Raw genomic sequence first — 21,988 nt, 5'->3', positions numbered from 1 at the left:
TCGCAGTGGGTGTGCGCTAAGGGCTCTGGCGTTCTTCCTGACCGGTACGGTTCTCGGTTCAGGTGGTGACGATAAAGGTTTGGTTTGAATCGAGTTCTGTAGTCGGATATTTTTTTTGCCGGGCTATTCTGTTTTTAAAGGCGTGCAATGGTTTCTACGGGTCGTTGCGCGAAGCAGCGGCTCGGATTTTAATTCTGTCGCGGTGGCTTTTATTAGCGTGGGCGTGTAGCGTTTGTTTCGGTGGGTTCGAGGTGGCGTCGTGTCGTTAATAGCAGCGGGGTTTTAAAAATCTCTCTAATTGCGTTCGTGTTTATCGTCTTCCAGGGCTTTTATTGATTTGGTTTGTTTGATTGTAGTGTATGTTGTATTGTTACGGGATCATTTGGGAGATATTGTTAATGGTTACGTTTCTCTTTAGGCTTTGTGTTTATTTCTGGGTGGTATTTTTATTTTGATCGAATGAGGCTCTATGCGTTTATTCTTCAGCTGGGAATAATTTTTTTGTTGTAAACTAAAGTTGATTTGGTTTGGGGGACTTTTGTTTTACAAATGTATTTTCTTTTGGTTTTTTCCTTTCTTTTTTTTTTTCTTTTCGTTTTTTGTTGTCCTTCGACGTATTTGGTGGTTGTTGATCAGTTTTATTTTTGGGAACGTGGGTATTTATATGGTGGGTCTTTTTAAGTAGTTGTTTGTTTTTTTTTTTTTTTTTTTTAATTTGGGTAGTTATTTTCTTATTTTTTAGTGGTTGAGATTTTTTGGTTTTTTTTTCTATTTCGTTCATTAGTTCGCTTTCTAAAGTTCTTTTGACAGAGTATTGCTTATTCTTTGAGTTAGTGTAGATGTAGAATTTTGGTTAGTTTTTAAAATGACGTTCAGGGTCAGTGGCACTGATTGGAGTTGAGCGAGTTGGTTTGGGTTTTTTTAGAGGCTTTTGTGATTTGCTGCGTGTGTTTCTCCAGGGTTTTCTTTTCGTTTGGTTCCATTTTTCTGATGTGATGAGAACTGTCAGTGAAAAGAGTGTTGTGTGTTTTTTTCGCTGGCAGTTGTTTGGCTGGTGGAGGTATCTTGATGGTTTTGGAAGACATTGGTGGGAATTCGATGCTGTTTGTTTTGTCCTTGTATTTAGGAATTGGATTTTAAATGTAAAATTCTAAGGATAGCTATCTTTAAACAAAACAAGTAGATGTGCAGAAATGGGAATAAACTTTTATTTTGATCTATTCGATCTATATTTAAAATTTAACAGGTAACATAAGTCATGATATATTCCAATAAGATATTGTATTTTTTAATAGAGCGTTGTGTATGTTTATAGATATATCAATAGAGATGATAAATATAAACACAGCTCAAAGGAAATTTTAAATATAGAAATGTGTTGCGAATCTATGCAGATATATATATATATAAAATTATTAAAGGATTGTAAATCTAAAGTGACATAAATCCATACAACACGTAATACAAGTGATACTGTATATATCTTATTATGATCTATTATAGGAAATAGCCATAAATCTAGTACATCACTATGATATAATATCTAAAACATTATAGATATGGTAAATGTAAATACAACAATATTATTAAAAGTAGTTTAAAAGAAAGGAAGGTTTTGTTTTTTACTTGGCAAAAGCAGGGGTTTTATGATAAAAACTACAAATACAAATGATAGAAAGGTAGAAATCTACTTGTAAAAATATCTCATGAATACATCAAGATGGATATAAAAATTGAAAATATTAGAAAAAAGAAGTTGTAGCAGTAGATTTGGTACATAATAAAAATAATAATTTATCTATATGATGTGAATAATATATATGTGATATGTAATTATGAAGAGAATGCATCAGTATAAACTGTGACTATAAAAGTGAATATAATTATGCAAGCTATAAATATAAAACGATTTCAATATAGTTTAAAAGAAGGGTTTTTTGGTATTTGTTTGGTTAGAGATGGGATTTTTTTTGGAATAATAAAAGTATGATAGAAATCTAAATCAAAGTATAGAAATATGCAATCAATATATAATGATATTGATAAAACCACAAAATATGAATAAATACAGATAATAGGAATAGGCATAATAGATTGTATAAACGACGTAACACATCAATGTCCGGTATAAATATGCGTGTGAATAGAACTAGGAAAACTAGAACTATAAAATTTATTTCAAGAAGGCTTGAAAGAAAGGGGGCTTATTTGGTTCTTGTTTGGTAAGAGGCAGGTTTTTGGCATTTATTTTTAGAGGAGTTTTTTGCGGGGGGGAATCGCCCCTGTTCTTTTTTGCCGCCTTGGCTGCCCGCAGCCCCAAGGCGCGCGGCGCCCCCGGCTGGGGTGGGCGGCAGTGCTGCCGCCTTGTGGGCAGAGCGCGGTACTGCAGCCCGCCGCCGCCAGGCAGCCCTCTTGGGCGTGGCGCGTGGCGGAGTTTGTTTGACCTTCTAAAAATGGCGGCCTAAAGGGCGGGAAACCGGAGGACCCCGGTGTGTCTATCCGGACTGCCTGCACGGAACACCGACGCCGCCGCGGCCCCGGCGGAATTTTTGTGGCGTTTTAGGTGTACCCGAGACGGGCTGTGCTGTCAGCGGCGCCGCGGGCGGGCGTATTTCGGAGGTTTTCTGACCGGCACCTGAGTAACCGCCTCTCTCGGCCGAGGGGGTCCTCCCACGGCCGCCATGTTGGGAGTGGCGCGTCACCAATGTCGCGGGAGTTTGTTTGACCTTCTCAAAATGGCGGCCTAAAGGGCGGGAAAGCGGAGGACCCCGGTGTGTCTATCCGGACTGCCTGCACGGAACACCGACGCCGCCGCGGCCCCGACGAGATTTTCTGTGGCGTTTCAATTGCGATGATGGCATTCCGGTTCGCCTGCAGGGTTCGGCGTCGCGGGAAATCCTTTCTAGGGCTCGAGGTGGGTGTCGGCATTTTGATCAGGCAGCTGGCAAAACGCCTACGCCTTGGGGTCTTTCCAAGGGGCGCTGGGGGCGTGGCCGGGGCGGGGCGCCGTGTTGGCGAGGTGACGTCATTAGGCGGCACTCTGCCTGCAGTGCGCCGATGCAGACGGCAGGGGGCGCTGTGCCTGCAGTGCGCCAAAGCAGGCGGCAGGGGGCGCTGTGCCTGCAGTGCGCCCATGCAGACGGCAGGGAGCGCTGTGCCTGCAGTGCGCCCATGCAGACGGCAGGGGGCGCTGTATAAATAGAGTATTAAGTATAAACTATCTAGAAGAAGAAATAAAAGCTCTATGACACCTGCAGCTGTAGAAACTTTCAAGCTCCCATGGAGGAAATAGTTTTCCTAAAATCATTACCGTTTTGGGGTTTTTTGCACTCCCCGGTAGCCTGAATGTTTCTACTGCTGCTTTTTTATTCTAAAGCTAGAATGGAAAGCCAAGATTAGAAATAGAGAGAGAAAAAGAGAGAAAGAAAGAAAGAGTGAGAGAGAAAGAGAGACAGAATGAGAGAAAGAGAGACAGAATGAGAGAAAGAGAGAAAGAAAGAGAGACAGAGAGAAAGAGAGACAGAGAGAAAGAAAGAGAGAAAGAGAGAAAGAAAGAGAGACAGAGAGAAAGACAGAAAGACAGAGAGAAAGAAAGAGAGACAGAATGAGAGAAAGAGAGAAAGAAAGAGAGACAGAGAGAAAGACAGAAAGACAGAGAGAAAGAGAGACAGAATGAGAGAAAGAGAGAAAGAAAGAGAGACAGAGAGAAAGACAGAAAGACAGAGAGAAAGAAAGAGAGACAGAATGAGAGAAAGAGAGAAAGAAAGAGAGACAGAGAGAAAGACAGAAAGACAGAGAGAAATAGAGAAAGAAAGAGAGACAGAGAGAAAGACAGAAAGAGAGACAGAATGAGAGAAAGAGAGAAAGAAAGAGAGACAGAGAGAAAGACAGAAAGACAGAGAGACAGAATGAGAGAAAGAGAGAAAGAAAGAGAGACAAAGACAGAAAGACAGACAGAATGAGAGAAAGAGAGAAAGAAGGAGAGACAGAGAGAAAGACAGAGAGAAAGAAAGAGAGAGACAGGAAGAGAGCCAGAGAAAGAAAGAAAGAGAGAGAGAAAGAAATAGAAAAAGACAGACAGAAAGAAAGAAAGAGAGAGACAGGAAGAGAGCCAGAGAAAGAAAGAAAGAGAGAGAGAAAGAAATAGAAAAAGACAGACAGAAAGAAAGAAAGAGAGAGACAGGAAGAGAGCCAGAGAAAGAAAGAAAGAGAGAGAGACAGACAGAAAGAAAGAAAGAGAGAGACAGGAAGAGAGCCAGAGAAAGAAAGAAAGAGAGAGAGAAAGAAATAGAAAAAGACAGACAGAAAGAAAGAAAGAGAGAGACAGGAAGAGAGCCAGAGAAAGAAAGAAAGAGAGAGAGAAAGAAATAGAAAAAGACAGACAGAAAGAAAGAAAGAGAGAGACAGGAAGAGAGCCAGAGAAAGAAAGAAAGAGAGAGAGAAAGAAATAGAAAAAGACAGACAGAAAGAAAGAAAGAGAGAGACAGGAAGAGAGCCAGAGAAAGAAAGAAAGAGAGAGAGAAAGAAATAGAAAAAGACAGACAGAAAGAAAGAAAGAGAGAGACAGGAAGAGAGCCAGAGAAAGAAAGAAAGAGAGAGAGAAAGAAATAGAAAAAGACAGACAGAAAGAAAGAAAGAGAGAGACAGGAAGAGAGCCAGAGAAAGAAAGAAAGAGAGAGAGAAAGAAATAGAAAAAGACAGACAGAAAGAAAGAAAGAGAGAGACAGGAAGAGAGCCAGAGAAAGAAAGAAAGAGAGAGAGAAAGAAATAGAAAAAGACAGACAGAAAGAAAGAAAGAGAGAGACAGGAAGAGAGCCAGAGAAAGAAAGAAAGAGAGAGAGAAAGAAATAGAAAAAGACAGACAGAAAGAAAGAAAGAGAGAGACAGGAAGAGAGCCAGAGAAAGAAAGAAATAGAAAAAGACAGACAGAAAGAAAGAAAGAGAGAGACAGGAAGAGAGCCAGAGAAAGAAAGAAAGAGAGAGAGAAAGAAATAGAAAAAGACAGACAGAAAGAAAGAAAGAGAGAGACAGGAAGAGAGCCAGAGAAAGAAAGAAAGAAAGAGAGAGAGAAAGAAATAGAAAAAGACAGACAGAAAGAAAGAAAGAAAGAGAGAGACAGGAAGAGAGCCAGAGAAAGAAAGAAAGAGAGAGAGAAAGAAATAGAAAAAGAAAGAAAGAAAGAAAGAAAGAGAGAGAGAGAGAGAGAGAGAGGAAGAGAGCCAGAGAAAGAAAGAACGAGAGAGAGAAAGACAGACAGAAAGAAAGAAAAGGAAAAAGGAAAGGAAGAAAAAAAAAAAAAGAAGGAAGAGAAAGGAAGAAAAAAAAATGAAAAAGGAAAAGGGTGAGAGTGTAAAAGAAAGAGCGAAAGTGGAAAAGGGGGTGAAAAACAGAGTGAAAAAAAGAAAAAAGCGTTGGAGTGGAAAAGAAAGGACATTCGGGAGGGGCGGTGCTGCCTAAGGTGCTTCCGCGCCCAGGAGCGAAGGAGCCGTTTGATCCCCCGGCGGGACCGCAGCTCCCGGTGGCGGAAAACGGAGCGGTGGCTGTCAGTCCGAGACTACAACTCCCGGCAGGCCCTGCGGCCGTAAAGCGCGGCGTCTGACGCAACGGCCGACGCGCCATAGGAATGGCTGGCGGGCCGAGGCGGCCGCGCGCCGGGGGAGCGGGCTGGGCGCGGGGAGCTCCCGGCGCCTCTCCCGCGCGGGACGGAGCCGCGGCAGCGACGCTGGAGGGGCGAAGCCTCCGGCCGGCCGCCCGCACGGAGCCGAGCGGCGCGGAAGGGGCGTCCGCCCGGTGCCTCGGCCTCGCTCAGCGGTCCCGGTGGCGGGGGCTCAGCTCGGGCGGGGCGCGCTGCCGCCCGCCGATGGCGGAGCGCCAGGCGGTGCTTTGCTGCCGCGGGCCGGGAGCTGCAGGAGCCGCCCCGGGCGAGCGGCGCCGGGCGCTGCCGCGGTCACTGTGCGGCGGCGGGCGGAGGCGCGGGAGCCGCCGAGCTGCAGCCGTGTCCCTCGGGCTGCTGCCGCTGCTGCGGGCGGGGGCGGACGAGCGGCTGGAATGACACGGCTGCTGAGTGCCTCAGTGCTCGTGGCTCTTTCTTCCACGCAAACAGATGGAGCGGCATCGCTGAGCAGTAAAACACAGCGATGGCCCGGAGAATGGCGAGCGCAAGGAGCGCGCGGGCTGGATCCTTCTGCTGGCACAGGTGCGATCCGCAAACTCAGCCCCTTGTGCCCCTACCCTCCCGACCCCCAGGGGAAATGCTCTCCAGCCTCGAGCTGCTGCAAGACAAAACGTGTGATTTGACACTAGGGTCCGGAAAAGGTTTCCGTTTAGATTAGCAAATGCCTCAATTGTTCTTGGTTACATCCTAGGATCGGTTTTAGGCAGTGACTTTATACCGCTTGTCGGATTTTTCTTGTGCAATGGTAAGAAAATAGGCAGGTCTGATACTGGTTTCGCTTTTTTTCTACTTCATGTTCCATGAGCTGCTTTTATCCAAGCAATTGTTTTAAAGTTCTACTGTAGGCGTTTCTGGTTCACTTTTTTTTTTTCCTTTGCAGCACCCGTGACTTTTTTTTTTTTTTTTTTTCTCTAAATCGGCAGCAAATATAGCTGAGTAAAATTACCTTGGTTTTCTTCCTTCTTAAATGTTTTTATTGATAATCCTATTTGAATATGCAGAACAAGTGGGTATGTCCTGTAATATATCCTAGCTTTTCTTGTTTACAGGGTACTCAGAAAATACTTTTCCCTTAGAGTCCCACTGAAACATTCTCAGTGCAATCTCCGTTAAGGTATGTGTTTACAAATAAGCCACCATCAGCTGAGATATTTGCCTGTGTACCTTTTCCTGTAATTCAGAGCTTGCGTTCTGTGGTTTTTATGATAAACCTATCAAACTTGCGAAACTGTTTTGCAAGTCTTAATCGTTGAAGGCAGCAAGAAGTGGTTTAAAAGCCTGTTCTTGAGCAGACAAAGGGAAAAAGTGTGAATTTGATGCTGAACTTGTCCTTTTTCATTTGACTTGCCTTGAATGATTTAGGAAGAGAGAGAACTAGAAAAAAGAGAGAAATAGAATTGGTTCTTGGGCCCTCCTAAAATGCTCCCCGTGATTCTGTGTGGAGCCAAAGTGAAGGGTGATGGAACAGAGCCCTGTGCTTTAGAAGGAAATCAATTTCAACCTGATCTCCACCCTGAGTCTCCCTAATTTCTGCTTTTAAAATGCAAACTAAGTTTAGGAAGTGTTGGAAGTTAGTATTTTGGGGAAGAAATGGCAGTTGCACCAACCGTTCCATTTCCCAGAGGCTCTGGGAACGATTCATTTTGTAAGCGCTGTAACTGCAATCGGTTGGTGGTTCGGGGTTGGAATGTGCACTTACCCTCCTCTAAAGCACTCGTTCATTTGCATTTCAGTGCCAGGAGTCTTGAGAAACTGGAGAAGAGCCCAAGAGACATTTTTCATCCTGAGATACAAAAGGTAGGAAGTGACTTTTTTTTGTTTGGTTCTTTTTCTTTATGATTTCCTGGAAATAGAAGTAATTAAGTATAGATACTACTGGTTTGTTTCTTCCAGTAGCTAATAATAATAATAATAATAATAATAACAATAATAATAATCTAATACTACTTAAACTGTCTCTTTATCCATTGAACTGGCCATTTCAAATCCAAACTTCTAAACACAAATAAAACCATCATCCTTGTAGAATCTTTAATAGGAGGGGGCTAAAGATGCTGTTTTTGTTGACAGGATTTATTGGTTGTTGAAGGGCAAGAGGTGAGTACAAGCCTAACTACTTCTTGCTCACAGACCCGTCCGGTGAGTACAGCTTTGTATTTTGATGGGCTTTTGATGACTTCTAAATCAATTGCTCGTTACAGTAAAAAGAAGTAATGTTTTTTTGAACCTGACAGCAAAAATAACTTGAAGCACCAACTTAATAATAATTGATCACCCATCTAAGTTAATGGTTTTATGCTATACTATCAAAGTTTAAAGGTAAATTATCGTGTAGTAGGAGATAGTATAAAATGTATGTTCTGATGTGTAGGATGTATGCAAAGATTAGAGGACCCAAATTGTTATGTCTTCTGTTTGACTGTTTACCAAATAATATTTGGTTTTATTTTCCAGGGATCGGTGAATTTTAAATTTGGAATCCTCTATGCTAAGGATGGTCAGCTTACAGGTGATGAAATGTTCAGTCATGGTGAGTTTTCCACCTTCTCCTTAATTGTTTTGCTCATCTGAAAAAAAAAAAAAAAAAAAAAAAAAAAGGTATGTTTATTATTTGTTAGCCTGTTCTGTCCGTTTCCTCAGTATTTGCTGGAGCTCTGCTTACCCAAGCTTTGGGTAAAACAAGCTTTGGGTTCCTTCTGTCCCACTGGGTGTTGCCCAGTTTGGTTGCATCTGGTGAAATTCACCCTGAGCCCTTACAGAACCAGCTCAAACCACGTGAGAGCCATTCGCAGCTCTCTCAGGACACCCGGAGGAGGATGGGTGACGTTTCTGAGCATCTGGCAAGTGTACTTCTATCAAAACTCGGCCTGTGTAATTTCTGGGGAAAACCCTTCTGTATCCTGGAGGGTTCCTCAAACTCTGTTGAGGATCCAGTTAGCAGTTGCTCACCTGGATGGTTCCAGCTCCTCAAGTTAACACTTGTACTCTTGCCCTGTAGTTTAGATCTATTGTAGTTTTGTTATTTTGCACGATTTTACGTCTTTGGAAAATAACGTGCGTTTCACTCTTTGGAACCTCTCGGATCATTCTTTGGTGCAGCACCACCTAATGGGACACTTGGCTGCTGTGCTGAAGGGCTTGGTTACTAGGATTGTAAATCCCGGAGAGTTTGTAAGTCTTCTGTCCCCAGGGAGGTATCACGCTTTGTTCACTCTGTTTGTCAGGTGCTGCTTCTCGTCGGAAGTATTAACTTCAAACTGCCCTGTTCTTTTTTTAACTTTTTTTCCTGGTTCTCTCCGTAGGGCAGGGAAGGACTCTCGTATCCTGGTCGTCAGACTCAGCGCTGCCCGAGAAGATACAGAGAGTGTAAAAATCATAAGAAGCAAATAGGACTGCAGAGGAAACAAACTGGAGAGAACAAAAGGTGATATTGTTCTCCTTAGCCTGGATTAGAAACATCCCCTGTGCTTCGATGCCGGTGGCTGCCAGGGGCTCGTTAGGTCTTTTTAGGCAGGTGTAGGTGTTCACTTGTAGGTTCTATTTTTTGGCAAAGGACCATGAGAGAAGTTTATTTCTACATCCAAATAAACATTCATCTTATCTGAACATAACCTGTCATCCCATTTCTGACGTTAAGGACTCCTGTATAAATACTTGGGGAGGTTTTCTTTGTCGTTTCTGAATGGTTCCATTTTGGTTCCATCTACCTGCCGGATACTTGAACGAGTCTGAGGTGGTTTAATTGCATACTGCTTCCTTGAAATTCTGTTGGTCTCTGCTTGGAACCCTTCTTGTAGTGCTTAATGAAAGACTTCTGATGGTGTTTTCTTGCCTGTTTGTGTTTAAGGTCGTGCTCTGATGCATTTACAGAAACCATGGCAGGAGAGAGTCAGCTGCTGGAGAAGAGGAGACAGTATTATCCCTGTGCAGCATAGAACTGCGCTACTGCTGTGTCATCAGCTGTGTCTGCACTGAAAGTAGCCACCTTCACTTGTAGGTAGCTCCTTGGTGCTTTAGGACACGCTGAGGGATTTATTCCTTTTGGGATCCACGATGAGAATTCCCAAGAGAGGTAGTAATAAGGTATGAGATTGGAAAAAAGCCCGTGTCCTTGGAATGTTGTTGTTGTCGTCAAAAGTTAATTTTTCCTTCTTTCTTAGCCAGTAGTCAGCTTTTTGCTTTATTTTTTGTGGGATCAGTACTTGATTGTTTAAAAAATGGCTTCAAAATAACTGCAGCGGCTGGCCACCAGGACCTTGTTCAGATTTGCCTATTTGCTTGTAGCTAAAATGTTTCCGTATTGTTTCTCGTTCTATTGAAGAAACTGCTGCCCAGTCAACTAAGAACTGAACATCTATCTGTCTAGGACATGGGGAGAGGATGTAGGTCGTGTCTTTGTTTCCAGAAAAAAGTTCCAGTGTAGTTTCTAACTAGAGGAAAAGGGGGGGTGAAGACTCGGGGCTCTGATGCCGTTGGGGGCACCCCGAGGTGCCCAGGAGAGGGAGGCCCACTGCGGTGCAGGAGCAGGTATGTTATCACGTACTAGAGAGCAAATTATAAATAGAAATAGGAAAATTATAAATATAAAAATATTTTTTAAATCGTTAAAGAAAGCGGTTTTTTTTACTTGCCAGTAGGCAGGGTTTTGATGATAAAAATGATAAATACAAAGAATATGAAGGTAGAAATCTAAGTCTAGAAATATATCATAAATACGTACAGATAAAGTTTAAAACTAGAAGAAAAAATCAGTTGCAGCAGTAGATACGATACATAATATAAATAATACTTTAAATACATGTCTAGAATTTTATAGATATTATAGATAATTATTAATAGATTGCATCAAAAGAAACCATATATATAAATGTGAGTATAACTATACAAAGTATAAAAATATTTCGATACCGTTTAAAAGAAGGTGTTTTCGTGTATTTTTTTGGTTAGAGATGGGGTTTTTATTTGGATTAATAGAAGTATTCTAGAAATATAAATCTAACTATAGAAAGATACAATCGATAGAGAAAGATATTTCTAAAAACACAACCGAACGACGCCGCCTTCGGGGGAATCGCACGAGCTCGGCCGAAGCAAGGCGAGAGCGGCCGACCCTGACGGCCTCGAGCGAACCGGGGCGAGCGGAGCCGAGGCGCGCCGAAGGCACAGAGCGGCTGGGAGTTGGGCCGAAGCGAGGCGAGCTCTGCCGAAGAGGCGAATGCAGGCGCCAAGAGCCGAGTTGAGGCGCCAAGAGCCGACTCGAGCCGAGCGTCTCCGGAGCGAGCCGAGCTCCGCCGAGCGCAGCATCCCGGGCAGGGCGAGGCGCCGGGCCGGGCTCGGGGTGCAGCCGGGGCTCTGGGAGGCTTCCCCGCCTGTCCCTCTCTCTAGCCCTCCTTCCTTCTCCCCGTATTCGCCTTCTCTCGCTCCCTTTCCCCCATTCCCTCTCCCCCCACAAACCCGGCTCCTTCCTGTCCTGTCCCTAGCCCGCTACTCCCTTCTGTTCCCCCTCTCTCCTTCCTCTGCCCAGCCTCCCTGTACCCTCGTCCCGGGCTTTCCCTTCCCGTCCCGCTTTCCTGCGCAGCCCGAGCTCCCTCGCCGCCCTTTCTCATGCCCTGCTCTCGCTCCTCTCTTCCCGTGCCCCCTTTCCTTCTTTGCCCCGCAGCCGCGGGGCTCGGGCTGCCGGAGAGTAAAGCCCCGAGGGCCGGAGCCCGGCGCCCCTGGGCCCTTGCAGGAGTCCCCGCGCGGGGCCGGAGGCTCTCGGCGGATCCCCCCGTGCCGCTCAAGCAGCCCGGCCGACAGCGCCGGAGCTGCGGCTTTGCCGGCATCGCGCTGAGAGCGGCCCCCGCCCTGTGCCGGGCCGTCCCCGCCGTCTGTGCCGCTCCCTCTCTCGCTGCCCCCGGCCCGTGACAGCGAGGCTGGGCAGGAACCTCAAGCCTTCTGGGGGCTGCCCCCGCTTTCTTGTTGCAGCAGAATCCCTTGCTGGGGCCATGCACGTGTGGGAAGGGCTTGGGGGAAGCGCTGCGCTGCTGTCCAGGGCAGTCGGATTCGTTCTGAGCCTTCTTTGGGGGTCAGGAAAAGGGGGGGGGGGGTGAAGACTCGGGGCTCTGATGCCGTTAGGGGCACCCCAAGGTGCCCAGGAGAGGGAGCCCCACTGCGGTGCAGGAGCAGGTGGGGGGCGGGCGAGGGGCGGGGGTCACGCTGGGTGCCGTCCCCCAGAGGGACCCAAAGCTGCCACCAAATGCACAGGGAGGGGTGAGTGGGTGTAGGATGCTAAAACCTGGCAAGGCGTTCGGTTTTCTAGGTATTGCTAAAGAATAGGAATTGGTCTCTAAACTCAGCTGGGGAGAAACCCTCTCTACGCACTCATTTGTTTCCAGGAATGTAGAAGGTTCCGACTGGAGATGGGTAGTAGTTCTGAAGATATTGCCGTGAGGTTTTGATCTAGGAACGGACCGAGCTGTGCCCTGGAACCCTCAGAACAGCTGCAGGGGCTGAAGGCGATAGAAGGGGCTCTCTGGCACCTTTTGCCTCCGTTCTCTGCCAGCGCCCAAATCGTGTCGCAGTCCCGGAAGAGGCGCTTGTCATCCCGAGAGCCAAAAGGAAGACGTGTAAAATCCCAGCTCTGCCTTGGGTTTCGTGTGGGTTTTGTACTTCGTATTGATGTCATTCCAGAGAGCAAGGAAAGAAGAAATGTGACCGGGTCCCACTATTACTGTGTGAAGGCTTTCTTGAAAGGCTGCTGTATTTCTATTGTCTTTTTCCACTCCAAGCTTGACTTTTCCCTTTGTTTTTCGAGCTCTGCTGCATTGGGTGTCCCAAGGAGGGCGGGGTTCCTCAGCAGGGCTCTTAGGACGTGGCGCTGATTCTGCTTTTTCTGAAGGCGTCTCAAAGCGTGCTACCAGAATGACAGTTTTGTGCACTGGAAAGCTTTCCCTCAGTGCCATCAGCGCACGTCCGTGTCTGAATTGTGGAAGCAGACGGACTAAGAACAGCCAGCACCCGGGGCAGACGTCTGTTGGCTCTGTGTCTGTGAGAAGCGGGCTGTGTGCTGGACGGGGAGAGGCGCTGTTGGAGAGTGGCATCAGCGCCAGGTGTGAGCTGTGAGGATGATGAGGGGCCGGCTCCTGCCGGGGGGGGGGCAGGGGGGCGAGGCTGTTTTAGGGGGAGGCTTCGCCTCAGCTCCCTTTTGCATGGAGCTGCTGAGAAGAGGGGTTCATGGGGGGCTCCCGGGGCTGTCTCATGGAAGGACTGCGAGAGCTTCTCGCAGCGCCTGGGCGAACACCTGGATGCGCGCTTGGAGACGCGGAGCATCGCTTCAAGGAGGTGCCGAGGGACGAATCTTTGTGCCGGGAAGCAGCAGCCGAACGGGTGAGCGCGTGTGGATTTGGAGCGGGGACTTTGGTCCTTTCCCTTTTCGATTTGATCTTGGCAGTCCCCCCTCCCCGGTTCCCCAGGACCAAAAACGGAGCTTGTGAAGACAAAGGAAGGAGAGGCAAGCAGCTACTCTCCTAATATTGTCTGTGTTCGAACTGGGAGGGATCCGCCTTCACCTGCGGTTCGAAGGGTGTTGATTGAAGGAAAACCTGCCTTTTCCCGGCTGTTAGGGGTATCCCAGGGGTGACAGGGAATCCCTGCGTTCCATTTGAACGGGAATGGGCAAAGTATTGTTGTCATCTGATGGGTTTGATTTGAAGGCAGCCAGCCCATTTTCATCATCCTAAGGTTTAAATGGAGGGGACAGCGCTGGTGTCCCTCCTTTGCAAGGGTTTGAATTGAGGTCCAAATCCCCCTTTCCACACGGCTTGAAGGATTTCATTGGAGGAAAGCCCCTTCTTTTCTGCTCTCCCAGGGGATGAACTTGAAGGGGAGAACCCATTTCTTTGCCCTTGTTGAAGCGAGGTGAGCGCCGCCCGCGGCGTCAGTTTCGGGGTTCAGTTGCGGGAAGCCGCAGCTCTGGCAGCGTTTGCAGGGCTGCAGTCGGGGCTGTGCCGCTGCATTTGAGGGCGCTTCTTGTGGCCGCGGCCCGGCCCGGAGCGTTGCCGCTCGGGAGCGCTGCCGGCCCGGGCCGGGCGGTTGCCGAGGCTCACGGGGAATTTGGCGCGGCAGCGGCGGAGCCGCTCTGCCGGTGCGAGCCGCCGTGCGGAGCCGAGGGCGGCTGGCGCCGGGCCGGCCGAGGGCGGCAGAGGCGGCGCGGGCGCTGCTGCGCCGGCCCGGCCGGTGCCCGCCGCTCTGTCCGCTCCGGGCGCGGGGCTCGGGCGCCGCCGGGGTCCCCCGGGCAGGGGGAGCGGGCGGGGGCGGGGGGGTCTCCGGGGCGGCGCCGCCCCTGCGCGCCGGAGGAGCCGCTTTGCCGCCGGGAGCCGCGCTCCGTCCGGGGCCGGCAGCGCGGGGTTCGGCTGCCGCAAGTTCTTGGGTGTCGTGGTTCGGAGGTGCTCTGTAGGGATCGATCGCACGGTTTTGTGTGGGTCGCAGTGGGTGTGCGCTAAGGGCTCTGGCGTTCTTCCTGACCGGTACGGTTCTCGGTTCAGGTGGTGACGATAAAGGTTTGGTTTGAATCGAGTTCTGTAGTCGGATATTTTTTTTGCCGGGCTATTCTGTTTTTAAAGGCGTGCAATGGTTTCTACGGGTCGTTGCGCGAAGCAGCGGCTCGGATTTTAATTCTGTCGCGGTGGCTTTTATTAGCGTGGGCGTGTAGCGTTTGTTTCGGTGGGTTCGAGGTGGCGTCGTGTCGTTAATAGCAGCGGGGTTTTAAAAATCTCTCTAATTGCGTTCGTGTTTATCGTCTTCCAGGGCTTTTATTGATTTGGTTTGTTTGATTGTAGTGTATGTTGTATTGTTACGGGATCATTTGGGAGATATTGTTAATGGTTACGTTTCTCTTTAGGCTTTGTGTTTATTTCTGGGTGGTATTTTTATTTTGATCGAATGAGGCTCTATGCGTTTATTCTTCAGCTGGGAATAATTTTTTTGTTGTAAACTAAAGTTGATTTGGTTTGGGGGACTTTTGTTTTACAAATGTATTTTCTTTTGGTTTTTTCCTTTCTTTTTTTTTTTCTTTTCGTTTTTTGTTGTCCTTCGACGTATTTGGTGGTTGTTGATCAGTTTTATTTTTGGGAACGTGGGTATTTATATGGTGGGTCTTTTTAAGTAGTTGTTTGGTTTTTTTTTTTTTTTTTTTAATTTGGGTAGTTATTTTCTTATTTTTTAGTGGTTGAGATTTTTTGGTTTTTTTTTCTATTTCGTTCATTAGTTCGCTTTCTAAAGTTCTTTTGACAGAGTATTGCTTATTCTTTGAGTTAGTGTAGATGTAGAATTTTGGTTAGTTTTTAAAATGACGTTCAGGGTCAGTGGCACTGATTGGAGTTGAGCGAGTTGGTTTGGGTTTTTTTAGAGGCTTTTGTGATTTGCTGCGTGTGTTTCTCCAGGGTTTTCTTTTCGTTTGGTTCCATTTTTCTGATGTGATGAGAACTGTCAGTGAAAAGAGTGTTGTGTGTTTTTTTCGCTGGCAGTTGTTTGGCTGGTGGAGGTATCTTGATGGTTTTGGAAGACATTGGTGGGAATTCGATGCTGTTTGTTTTGTCCTTGTATTTAGGAATTGGATTTTAAATGTAAAATTCTAAGGATAGCTATCTTTAAACAAAACAAGTAGATGTGCAGAAATGGGAATAAACTTTTATTTTGATCTATTCGATCTATATTTAAAATTTAACAGGTAACATAAGTCATGATATATTCCAATAAGATATTGTATTTTTTAATAGAGCGTTGTGTATGTTTATAGATATATCAATAGAGATGATAAATATAAACACAGCTCAAAGGAAATTTTAAATATAGAAATGTGTTGCGAATCTATGCAGATATATATATATATAAAATTATTAAAGGATTGTAAATCTAAAGTGACATAAATCCATACAACACGTAATACAAGTGATACTGTATATATCTTATTATGATCTATTATAGGAAATAGCCATAAATCTAGTACATCACTATGATATAATATCTAAAACATTATAGATATGGTAAATGTAAATACAACAATATTATTAAAAGTAGTTTAAAAGAAAGGAAGGTTTTGTTTTTTACTTGGCAAAAGCAGGGGTTTTATGATAAAAACTACAAATACAAATGATAGAAAGGTAGAAATCTACTTGTAAAAATATCTCATGAATACATCAAGATGGATATAAAAATTGAAAATATTAGAAAAAAGAAGTTGTAGCAGTAGATTTGGTACATAATAAAAATAATAATTTATCTATATGATGTGAATAATATATATGTGATATGTAATTATGAAGAGAATGCATCAGTATAAACTGTGACTATAAAAGTGAATATAATTATGCAAGCTATAAATATAAAACGATTTCAATATAGTTTAAAAGAAGGGTTTTTTGGTATTTGTTTGGTTAGAGATGGGATTTTTTTTGGAATAATAAAAGTATGATAGAAATCTAAATCAAAGTATAGAAATATGCAATCAATATATAATGATATTGATAAAACCACAAAATATGAATAAATACAGATAATAGGAATAGGCATAATAGATTGTATAAACGACGTAACACATCAATGTCCGGTATAAATATGCGTGTGAATAGAACTAGGAAAACTAGAACTATAAAATTTATTTCAAGAAGGCTTGAAAGAAAGGGGGCTTATTTGGTTCTTGTTTGGTAAGAGGCAGGTTTTTGGCATTTATTTTTAGAGGAGTTTTTTGCGGGGGGGAATCGCCCCTGTTCTTTTTTGCCGCCTTGGCTGCCCGCAGCCCCAAGGCGCGCGGCGCCCCCGGCTGGGGTGGGCGGCAGTGCTGCCGCCTTGTGGGCAGAGCGCGGTACTGCAGCCCGCCGCCGCCAGGCAGCCCTCTTGGGCGTGGCGCGTGGCGGAGTTTGTTTGACCTTCTAAAAATGGCGGCCTAAAGGGCGGGAAACCGGAGGACCCCGGTGTGTCTATCCGGACTGCCTGCACGGAACACCGACGCCGCCGCGGCCCCGGCGGAATTTTTGTGGCGTTTTAGGTGTACCCGAGACGGGCTGTGCTGTCAGCGGCGCCGCGGGCGGGCGTATTTCGGAGGTTTTCTGACCGGCACCTGAGTAACCGCCTCTCTCGGCCGAGGGGGTCCTCCCACGGCCGCCATGTTGGGAGTGGCGCGTCACCAATGTCGCGGGAGTTTGTTTGACCTTCTCAAAATGGCGGCCTAAAGGGCGGGAAAGCGGAGGACCCCGGTGTGTCTATCCGGACTGCCTGCACGGAACACCGACGCCGCCGCGGCCCCGACGAGATTTTCTGTGGCGTTTCAATTGCGATGATGGCATTCCGGTTCGCCTGCAGGGTTCGGCGTCGCGGGAAATCCTTTCTAGGGCTCGAGGTGGGTGTCGGCATTTTGATCAGGCAGCTGGCAAAACGCCTACGCCTTGGGGTCTTTCCAAGGGGCGCTGGGGGCGTGGCCGGGGCGGGGCGCCGTGTTGGCGAGGTGACGTCATTAGGCGGCACTCTGCCTGCAGTGCGCCGATGCAGACGGCAGGGGGCGCTGTGCCTGCAGTGCGCCAAAGCAGGCGGCAGGGGGCGCTGTGCCTGCAGTGCGCCCATGCAGACGGCAGGGAGCGCTGTGCCTGCAGTGCGCCCATGCAGACGGCAGGGGGCGCTGTATAAATAGAGTATTAAGTATAAACTATCTAGAAGAAGAAATAAAAGCTCTATGACACCTGCAGCTGTAGAAACTTTCAAGCTCCCATGGAGGAAATAGTTTTCCTAAAATCATTACCGTTTTGGGGTTTTTTGCACTCCCCGGTAGCCTGAATGTTTCTACTGCTGCTTTTTTATTCTAAAGCTAGAATGGAAAGCCAAGATTAGAAATAGAGAGAGAAAAAGAGAGAAAGAAAGAAAGAGTGAGAGAGAAAGAGAGACAGAATGAGAGAAAGAGAGACAGAATGAGAGAAAGAGAGAAAGAAAGAGAGACAGAGAGAAAGAGAGACAGAGAGAAAGAAAGAGAGAAAGAGAGAAAGAAAGAGAGACAGAGAGAAAGACAGAAAGACAGAGAGAAAGAAAGAGAGACAGAATGAGAGAAAGAGAGAAAGAAAGAGAGACAGAGAGAAAGACAGAAAGACAGAGAGAAAGAGAGACAGAATGAGAGAAAGAGAGAAAGAAAGAGAGACAGAGAGAAAGACAGAAAGACAGAGAGAAAGAAAGAGAGACAGAATGAGAGAAAGAGAGAAAGAAAGAGAGACAGAGAGAAAGACAGAAAGACAGAGAGAAATAGAGAAAGAAAGAGAGACAGAGAGAAAGACAGAAAGAGAGACAGAATGAGAGAAAGAGAGAAAGAAAGAGAGACAGAGAGAAAGACAGAAAGACAGAGAGACAGAATGAGAGAAAGAGAGAAAGAAAGAGAGACAAAGACAGAAAGACAGACAGAATGAGAGAAAGAGAGAAAGAAGGAGAGACAGAGAGAAAGACAGAGAGAAAGAAAGAGAGAGACAGGAAGAGAGCCAGAGAAAGAAAGAAAGAGAGAGAGAAAGAAATAGAAAAAGACAGACAGAAAGAAAGAAAGAGAGAGACAGGAAGAGAGCCAGAGAAAGAAAGAAAGAGAGAGAGAAAGAAATAGAAAAAGACAGACAGAAAGAAAGAAAGAGAGAGACAGGAAGAGAGCCAGAGAAAGAAAGAAAGAGAGAGAGACAGACAGAAAGAAAGAAAGAGAGAGACAGGAAGAGAGCCAGAGAAAGAAAGAAAGAGAGAGAGAAAGAAATAGAAAAAGACAGACAGAAAGAAAGAAAGAGAGAGACAGGAAGAGAGCCAGAGAAAGAAAGAAAGAGAGAGAGAAAGAAATAGAAAAAGACAGACAGAAAGAAAGAAAGAGAGAGACAGGAAGAGAGCCAGAGAAAGAAAGAAAGAGAGAGAGAAAGAAATAGAAAAAGACAGACAGAAAGAAAGAAAGAGAGAGACAGGAAGAGAGCCAGAGAAAGAAAGAAAGAGAGAGAGAAAGAAATAGAAAAAGACAGACAGAAAGAAAGAAAGAGAGAGACAGGAAGAGAGCCAGAGAAAGAAAGAAAGAGAGAGAGAAAGAAATAGAAAAAGACAGACAGAAAGAAAGAAAGAGAGAGACAGGAAGAGAGCCAGAGAAAGAAAGAAAGAGAGAGAGAAAGAAATAGAAAAAGACAGACAGAAAGAAAGAAAGAGAGAGACAGGAAGAGAGCCAGAGAAAGAAAGAAAGAGAGAGAGAAAGAAATAGAAAAAGACAGACAGAAAGAAAGAAAGAGAGAGACAGGAAGAGAGCCAGAGAAAGAAAGAAAGAGAGAGAGAAAGAAATAGAAAAAGACAGACAGAAAGAAAGAAAGAGAGAGACAGGAAGAGAGCCAGAGAAAGAAAGAAATAGAAAAAGACAGACAGAAAGAAAGAAAGAGAGAGACAGGAAGAGAGCCAGAGAAAGAAAGAAAGAGAGAGAGAAAGAAATAGAAAAAGACAGACAGAAAGAAAGAAAGAGAGAGACAGGAAGAGAGCCAGAGAAAGAAAGAAAGAAAGAGAGAGAGAAAGAAATAGAAAAAGACAGACAGAAAGAAAGAAAGAAAGAGAGAGACAGGAAGAGAGCCAGAGAAAGAAAGAAAGAGAGAGAGAAAGAAATAGAAAAAGAAAGAAAGAAAGAAAGAAAGAGAGAGAGAGAGAGAGAGAGAGGAAGAGAGCCAGAGAAAGAAAGAACGAGAGAGAGAAAGACAGACAGAAAGAAAGAAAAGGAAAAAGGAAAGGAAGAAAAAAAAAAAAAGAAGGAAGAGAAAGGAAGAAAAAAAAATGAAAAAGGAAAAGGGTGAGAGTGTAAAAGAAAGAGCGAAAGTGGAAAAGGGGGTGAAAAACAGAGTGAAAAAAAGAAAAAAGCGTTGGAGTGGAAAAGAAAGGACATTCGGGAGGGGCGGTGCTGCCTAAGGTGCTTCCGCGCCCAGGAGCGAAGGAGCCGTTTGATCCCCCGGCGGGACCGCAGCTCCCGGTGGCGGAAAACGGAGCGGTGGCTGTCAGTCCGAGACTACAACTCCCGGCAGGCCCTGCGGCCGTAAAGCGCGGCGTCTGACGCAACGGCCGACGCGCCATAGGAATGGCTGGCGGGCCGAGGCGGCCGCGCGCCGGGGGAGCGGGCTGGGCGCGGGGAGCTCCCGGCGCCTCTCCCGCGCGGGACGGAGCCGCGGCAGCGACGCTGGAGGGGCGAAGCCTCCGGCCGGCCGCCCGCACGGAGCCGAGCGGCGCGGAAGGGGCGTCCGCCCGGTGCCTCGGCCTCGCTCAGCGGTCCCGGTGGCGGGGGCTCAGCTCGGGCGGGGCGCGCTGCCGCCCGCCGATGGCGGAGCGCCAGGCGGTGCTTTGCTGCCGCGGGCCGGGAGCTGCAGGAGCCGCCCCGGGCGAGCGGCGCCGGGCGCTGCCGCGGTCACTGTGCGGCGGCGGGCGGAGGCGCGGGAGCCGCCGAGCTGCAGCCGTGTCCCTCGGGCTGCTGCCGCTGCTGCGGGCGGGGGCGGACGAGCGGCTGGAATGACACGGCTGCTGAGTGCCTCAGTGCTCGTGGCTCTTTCTTCCACGCAAACAGATGGAGCGGCATCGCTGAGCAGTAAAACACAGCGATGGCCCGGAGAATGGCGAGCGCAAGGAGCGCGCGGGCTGGATCCTTCTGCTGGCACAGGTGCGATCCGCAAACTCAGCCCCTTGTGCCCCTACCCTCCCGACCCCCAGGGGAAATGCTCTCCAGCCTCGAGCTGCTGCAAGACAAAACGTGTGATTTGACACTAGGGTCCGGAAAAGGTTTCCGTTTAGATTAGCAAATGCCTCAATTGTTCTTGGTTACATCCTAGGATCGGTTTTAGGCAGTGACTTTATACCGCTTGTCGGATTTTTCTTGTGCAATGGTAAGAAAATAGGCAGGTCTGATACTGGTTTCGCTTTTTTTCTACTTCATGTTCCATGAGCTGCTTTTATCCAAGCAATTGTTTTAAAGTTCTACTGTAGGCGTTTCTGGTTCACTTTTTTTTTTTCCTTTGCAGCACCCGCGACTTTTTTTTTTTTTTTTTTTCTCTAAATCGGCAGCAAATATAGCTGAGTAAAATTACCTTGGTTTTCTTCCTTCTTAAATGTTTTTATTGATAATCCTATTTGAATATGCAGAACAAGTGGGTATGTCCTGTAATATATCCTAGCTTTTCTTGTTTACAGGGTACTCAGAAAATACTTTTCCCTTAGAGTCCCACTGAAACATTCTCAGTGCAATCTCCGTTAAGGTATGTGTTTACAAATAAGCCACCATCAGCTGAGATATTTGCCTGTGTACCTTTTCCTGTAATTCAGAGCTTGCGTTCTGTGGTTTTTATGATAAACCTATCAAACTTGCGAAACTGTTTTGCAAGTCTTAATCGTTGAAGGCAGCAAGAAGTGGTTTAAAAGCCTGTTCTTGAGCAGACAAAGGGAAAAAGTGTGAATTTGATGCTGAACTTGTCCTTTTTCATTTGACTTGCCTTGAATGATTTAGGAAGAGAGAGAACTAGAAAAAAGAGAGAAATAGAATTGGTTCTTGGGCCCTCCTAAAATGCTCCCCGTGATTCTGTGTGGAGCCAAAGTGAAGGGTGATGGAACAGAGCCCTGTGCTTTAGAAGGAAATCAATTTCAACCTGATCTCCACCCTGAGTCTCCCTAATTTCTGCTTTTAAAATGCAAACTAAGTTTAGGAAGTGTTGGAAGTTAGTATTTTGGGGAAGAAATGGCAGTTGCACCAACCGTTCCATTTCCCAGAGGCTCTGGGAACGATTCATTTTGTAAGCGCTGTAACTGCAATCGGTTGGTGGTTCGGGGTTGGAATGTGCACTTACCCTCCTCTAAAGCACTCGTTCATTTGCATTTCAGTGCCAGGAGTCTTGAGAAACTGGAGAAGAGCCCAAGAGACATTTTTCATCCTGAGATACAAAAGGTAGGAAGTGACTTTTTTTTGTTTGGTTCTTTTTCTTTATGATTTCCTGGAAATAGAAGTAATTAAGTATAGATACTACTGGTTTGTTTCTTCCAGTAGCTAATAATAATAATAATAATAATAATAATAATAATAATAATAATAATAATAATAATAATAATAATAATAATAATAATAACAATAATAATAATCTAATACTACTTAAACTGTCTCTTTATCCATTGAACTGGCCATTTCAAATCCAAACTTCTAAACACAAATAAAACCATCATCCTTGTAGAATCTTTAATAGGAGGGGGCTAAAGATGCTGTTTTTGTTGACAGGATTTATTGGTTGTTGAAGGGCAAGAGGTGAGTACAAGCCTAACTACTTCTTGCTCACA

At 46.1% G+C, this 21,988-nt stretch overlaps 3 long non-coding RNA genes across 3 annotated transcripts; all 3 read left to right on the top strand.

The window, feature by feature from the left end:
• Positions 1-5,759: 5,759 nt before the first annotated feature.
• Positions 5,760-7,472, top strand: LOC136569545 (uncharacterized). The gene is made up of 3 exons (XR_010785375.1): positions 5,760-6,196; positions 6,724-6,788; positions 7,408-7,472. It is a non-coding gene; the product is annotated as an uncharacterized lncRNA (long non-coding RNA).
• A 586-nt stretch (positions 7,473-8,058) lies between these two features.
• On the top strand, positions 8,059-10,594 carry LOC136569524 (uncharacterized). Its single transcript, XR_010785365.1, has 2 exons — positions 8,059-8,204; positions 8,977-10,594. It is a non-coding gene; the product is annotated as an uncharacterized lncRNA (long non-coding RNA).
• A 9,299-nt stretch (positions 10,595-19,893) lies between these two features.
• Positions 19,894-21,606, top strand: LOC136569546 (uncharacterized). The gene is made up of 3 exons (XR_010785376.1): positions 19,894-20,330; positions 20,858-20,922; positions 21,542-21,606. It is a non-coding gene; the product is annotated as an uncharacterized lncRNA (long non-coding RNA).
• Positions 21,607-21,988: the final 382 nt, after the last annotated feature.

The sequence above is a fragment of the Molothrus aeneus genome (assembly GCF_037042795.1).
Source record: "Molothrus aeneus isolate 106 chromosome Z unlocalized genomic scaffold, BPBGC_Maene_1.0 scaffold_55, whole genome shotgun sequence".
In the NCBI taxonomy this organism is placed as follows: Eukaryota; Metazoa; Chordata; class Aves; order Passeriformes; family Icteridae; genus Molothrus; species Molothrus aeneus.
This window is presented reverse-complemented; position numbering and strand designations above follow the sequence as displayed.